Source organism: Peromyscus leucopus, chromosome 1 (assembly GCF_004664715.2).
Source record: "Peromyscus leucopus breed LL Stock chromosome 1, UCI_PerLeu_2.1, whole genome shotgun sequence".
Taxonomy (NCBI): domain Eukaryota; kingdom Metazoa; phylum Chordata; class Mammalia; order Rodentia; family Cricetidae; genus Peromyscus; species Peromyscus leucopus.
The window spans coordinates 26119850-26125849 of NC_051063.1; positions in this window are offsets into that span (position 1 = coordinate 26119850).

Sequence of the window (6000 nt, forward strand, 5' to 3'; positions counted from 1 at the left end):
CAGAGCAGGCAGATCTCTGTGAGTTCGAGGCCAGCCTGGTCTACCAAGTGAGTTCCAGGAAAGGCGCAAAGCTACACAGAGAAACCCTGTCTCAAAAAACCAAAAAAAAAAAAAAAAAAAAAAAAAAAAAGAACTTGAGAGGAACAAACTGAGATGGGGAAGAAGTAGATTGAAGGGCTACAGGAGAGTACTAGAGGAACAAGATGGAAGATGAACAAGAGCCAGATGGAGAAGAACAAGATGAGGAAGAGCCAGATGAGAGAGAAGGAGACAGGAGAGGAGCTGATAGGAGAAAGAACTAGATAGATGAGAACCTAGAAGGGACAGAACTAGATGAAGGAATTAAGATAGAACATAGAGGGGATCGCAGACAAGTGTAGAGAGAAATCAGGCTAAAGATGACCTAAATATGAGAGCAGAATATAAGCTTGTAACTGTCACAGAATAATAAAGTATATGGACTAAGGAGTTTCGTGTACATAGATTCATTTCTTCCCATTAAAGATTAATTATCAGCTGGTTGTAGATTCTTCCCGGACCCTGGGAGGGGACTATCGAGGGGCTGGACCCCCATTGTCCCTGATATGGGTTGATATACTTCAGTTAACAAGAACAGCTATCCAGAAACAAAACTACAGAGGCCAAAAATCTAGAGACTTTTTAGTCTCAGGGGACATTTATAGACTTTCCCAGAACTTTGATGGATTGGGTCTATGTTTTCATTTTGGCAGATGGTACTATTATCTAAGTACTGAGTTTTATGGCCTGAATGGTACTTCCATCATAGAGTCAGTTTTACTAAGGTCTGGAGGCCTGCTGATGTCTCAGGACTTGTTAAAGGATAAATTCCCCAGTTACTTTAGTAAACTAAGGCTCTTCTGAATGGCCAGCTATGAATCTTCCTGTTTTTGTTTGTTTGTTTTGTTTTATTTTGAAAAACAGGCCTGGTTTCTGTCTTAGTATTCTATTGCTGTAAAGGGACACCATAACCATGACAACTTTTTTTACTTTGTTTTGTTTTTTGTTTTTTTGACATAAAGTTTCTCTGTGTAGCTTTGGAACCTGTCCTCGAACACACTTTGTAGACCAGGCTGGCCTCAAACTCACAGAGATCCACCTGCCTCTGCCTCCAGAGAGCTGGGATTAAAGGCGTGCACCACTGCTGCCTGGCCAACTTCCTATTTTTGTATAGGGGCCATTTTTATACAAACCACCATAGTTTCTGAGTTCAATTTGATTACTTGATATGTTTGACTTGGGTCTGGCCTGTTGGGCCTAGTGCAGAAACTTGGTCTAAAACAATGGTATCCTATAAATTTTATTTCCTATGTTGGATGGTTAATCTTTTCAACTTGATTGACTTAAGAAATGCCTAGGTGGGCTGGAGAGATGGCTCAGCAGTTAAGAGCACTGGCTGCTCTACCAAAGGTCCTGAGTTCAATTCCCAGCAACCACATGGTGGCTCACAACCATCTGTAATGACATCTGGTGCCCTCTTCTGGTGTGAAGGCATACATCCAGGCAGAACACTGTATACATAATAAATAAATAAATCTTTAAAAAGAAAGAAAGAAAGAGAGAGAGAGAGAGAGAGAGAGAGAGGAGAGGAGAGGAGGGAGAGAGGAGAGAAAGGAAGGAAGGAAGGAAGGAAGGAAGGAAGGAAGGAAGGAAGGGAGAGAGAAAGAAAGAAAGAAATGTCTAGGAGATTAGTGACATACTATCTGGTTGTGTCTATGATGGTGTTCCCGTAGGTGACTAGATCATAAGACTGATAACTTAATGAATGGCTTAATCCATTGATGGATTCATAATATGATGGCTTTATTGGGAAACGGTCACAGAATTAGGGGCTAGCTAGAGGAAATAGGTCATATGTGTCTTAATTTGGGTTTCTATTGCTGTGAAGAGACATTATGACCACATCAACTCTTATAAAGAAAAACATTTAATTAAGCTGGTGGCTTACAGTTCAGAGATTCAGTCTGATAGTGTCACTCCCTATGAGATTTTGGGGGCCAATTACATTCAAACTGTCACATTCCACTCCCTAGCCTCCATAAGCTTGTAACAATATCATAATGCAAAATGCATTTAGTCCAACTTCAAAAAAGTCTATCACAGTCTCAACAATGTTTAAAAGTCCAAAGTTCAAAGTCTCTTCTGAGATTCATACAGTCTCTTGACTGTAACTCCCTATTTAATCAAAATGAAAAAAGCAGCTCACATACTTCCAACATATAATGGCACAGGATATATATTACCATTCCAAAACCTAGGGAAGGGTGCATATTGAGGAAATACTGGAGCAAAGCAAGACTGAAAACTGTCTGGGCAAACTCCAGACTCTGCATCTCCTAATCTGATGTCAAAGTGCTCTTCAGATCTCCAACTCCATTCAGCTTTGTTAACTGCAATATACTTCTTTCTCTTTGGCTGGTTCCAGTCCCTGTTAGCAGCTCTCCTTGGGAGGTATCCTGTGACTCTGTCATATCTAATATCTTGGCTTCTCCAAAGCAATTCAGGCTTCAACTTTACAGCTTCATGCAATGGCCTCGATACTAGGCCTCCATTCAGGGATATCCCTGACACATGCCTGGCCTAAGCAGCTTTCTTTAGGTGTGGTAGCAAATTCCATAACCCATTTCTTCTATCCTTAGCTCTAAAGTCAGAACCATATGCCCAAAGCTTCCAAGTTCTGCTGCTTATTGGGGGCCCCTCATTCAATTACATCTTCACCAGCTTTCTGTCCTTCACTGCCTAAGCTTGGCTATCCTGAAACTGGATCTGTAGACCAACTTGGCCTCAAACTCAGAGATCCGCCAGCCTCTGCCTTCCCAGTGCTGGAATTAAAAGTGTGCCCCACCACACCTGGCTCTAAACTTTTCTTAGTTCCTTTTCACAAGTTGGAAACTTACCTGGGTGAGATCTTGCTCTGAGGTCACCTCTCCCTTTATTCCATTTCTTGATCTGTTTATCTCCTTGAACACAGAATTTAGCTTCATTCCACTTTCTGGTGTTCTTTTTCTCCTCAAATATTTTTCCATGTTCAGATTGCTCCTTTTCACTATAAATCTCCATCAGAGTTAACACTAATAGCCACACAACAGAGTCTATACTAGGCTGTTTTGAGATTTCCTTTGCCAATGTAATTAATCCAAAAGTTCTTCACTTTAGCCTCAGGCAGACTCTTCAGATAAAGCAAAAAAGCAGCCACTTTCTTCTCCAAAATATCACAAGAATGATTTCTAGGTAACTAAAATTCTAAATTACTTCTCCTCTGCCTGTGCCCTGCCCTGGGATATCTTAGTCCATTCTGGCTGTTTTAATAAAGTACCATAAAACGGGTAATTTATAAACAGAAAAAATTCCGACAGCTTTGGAAACTGGGAAGTTCAAGGTCAAGATACCTTGAACTGGCTGGTCTGGTGATTGGTGAGGGTTCACTTCCCATAGACAAACTGTCTTTCCTTGTAAGTTCATGTGGCAGAGGGTGTGGGAGATAGTTCTTGAATCTGTTAATAAGATTGCATAGGGCTCCACTCTCAGGATCTAATCTGTTGGGGATATCTCCTGGAACAGCCCTCTCCACACCTTGAGAGTTAGGATTTCAACACATTAATCTGGAGGGTGTGGAGGCCAAGCATGTGACAGTTGAAAATACTGAATTCATTGGTAATAAGGATGCTCGGGCTGAAGAGATGGCTCAGTGGTTAAGAGCACTGGTAGCTCTTCCAGAGGACCTGGGTTCAATTCCCAGCACTCACATGGCAGCTAACAACTGTCTCTAACTCCAAGATCTGACACTCTCACATAGACATACATGCAGGCAAAGCACCAATGCAAATAAAATAAAAATAAATTACTTTTTTTTAAAAAAAAATGATGGTCTAGGATTTAATGTGAAAGATAAAATCAGCATCACTTTAATTGCATCCTGATTTTGTAACAGTTCATAATGATTTTCTGAGAACTCTCTGGATTTATTCATTTAAAGAAAATATTTTAATGAATGAAGACTTTTTAGAAAGTAGATTTACAGTATCTATAGAAATAGAAAAGTGCACAACCAACTATTTATATATATATATTTTGTGTTGCTAAGATAGGTCTGTCTAATTAGCCCTAGATAGACTTAAGCTCAAAATCCTTCTCCTTAGGCTTCTAAGTAGCAGGAATTTAAGACCTGTGCTTCAGCACTCAGCTCCTAGCATGCTACTTTTAGGAAATAGACCAAGCCTTTACAGGGAAACTGTTGTGGAATATTATTTTTTTAGAAGTATAAATATTTATTTGTGGACTGGAGAGATGGCTCAGAGGTTAAGAACAGTAAACTGTTCTTTCAGAGGTCTTGAGTTCAATTCCCAGCAACCACATGGTGGCTCACAACCATCCGTAATGACATCTGGTGCCCTCTTCTGGTGTGAAGGCATACATGCAGACAGGACACTGTATACATAATAAATAAATCTTTAAAAAAATAAATATTTAGGCTGGGCGGTGGTGGCGCACACCTTTAATCCCAGCACTCGGGAGGCAGAGCCAGGCGGATCTCTGTGAGTTCGAGGCCAGCCTGGGCTACCAAGTGAGCTCCAGGAAAGGCGCAAAGCTATGCAGAGAAACCCTGTCTTAAAAATAAAAAACCAGCCGGGCGGTGGTGGCGCACGCCTTTAATCCCAGCACTCGGGAGGCAGAGGCAGGCGGATCTCTGCGAGTTCGAGGCCAGCCTGGGCTACCAAGTGAGTTCCAGGAAAGGTGCAAAGCTACGCAGAGAAACCCTGTCTCGAAAAAAAAAAATTAAAAAAAAAAAATAAAAAACCAAATAAATAAATAAATAAATATTTATTTATTTGTAACAAAGGAGTTTGTGTACAGTGTTGAAAATCTACAACTTCTTGTTAAATTCACATTTGCATTGCAATATTATTTTAACTGTGTAAAGGTGTGTTACATCTGTTTCCGCTGCCTTTGTTAATGATGCAAAGATGTGCTACATTTGTTTGATTAAATAAAATTAGCCTGGGGTCAGGAGGCTGAATCAGCAACTAGCTGACAGGAAGTGGTAGGGAGTAACTAAGTGTAGGGAGGTTTCTTTAGTGGGGGCTGAGCAGAAGGAAGGCCCTTTTTGCAGGAGGTATGAGCAAGGAAAGAAGGTTAGCTACTTGCTATTTTGCCTCTCTGAGCTAGCAGGACTTCCCTTCAACATTTGAATCCTGAGTTCTATAGAAGGATAGAGATTTAGCTAAAGTTTCCTTTAGCTGCAGTGAAAGAGCTGGTGCCTGAGGAATAGATTTCCTGCCTGGCTGTGGCTGAATTGCTGCTGGTAGCTGTGGAGTTGCAATTGCTGGTTGGGACAGAAGTTACTTAAGGTGCAGCCACTGTATTGAACGCAAAACAACATTTGGTGCCCAACTTGGGGGGCCATAATGTAGTTTTTTGTTTGTTTGTTTGTTTGTTTTAACTCTTTAGGGGCTAGCTACCAAGCTTCCAAATAAATACATGGAAACTTATTCTTACTTATGAATGCCCAGCTGTAGCTTGGCTTATTTCTAGCCTACTTTTCTAACTTAAATTATCCCATTTCTCTTTAACTACGTTTTGTCTTTGGGCTTTTTACCTTTCTTTATGTATCTTTCTTTCCTTCTTACTCTGTGGCTGGCTATGTGGCTAAGTGGCTGGCCCCTGACACCCTCCTCTCCTCTTTTCCCTCCTTGCTCTTTTTTCTAGCCTAGATTTTTCCTCCTATTTATTTTCTCAGCCTGGCAGCCCTCTCTATTTCTCTCTCCTGCCTAGCTATTGGAAATTCAGCTCTTTATTAGACCAAGCAGGTGTTTTAGGCAGGCAAAGTAACACAGCTTTACAGAGTTAAACAAATGTAACATAAAAGAATGCAACACATCTTTGCATTATTAAACAAATATTCCATAGCATAAACAAATGTAACACATCTTAAACTAGTATTCCATAACAGGAAACTAGCTGTCTCTGAGCAGCAGGTCAGAG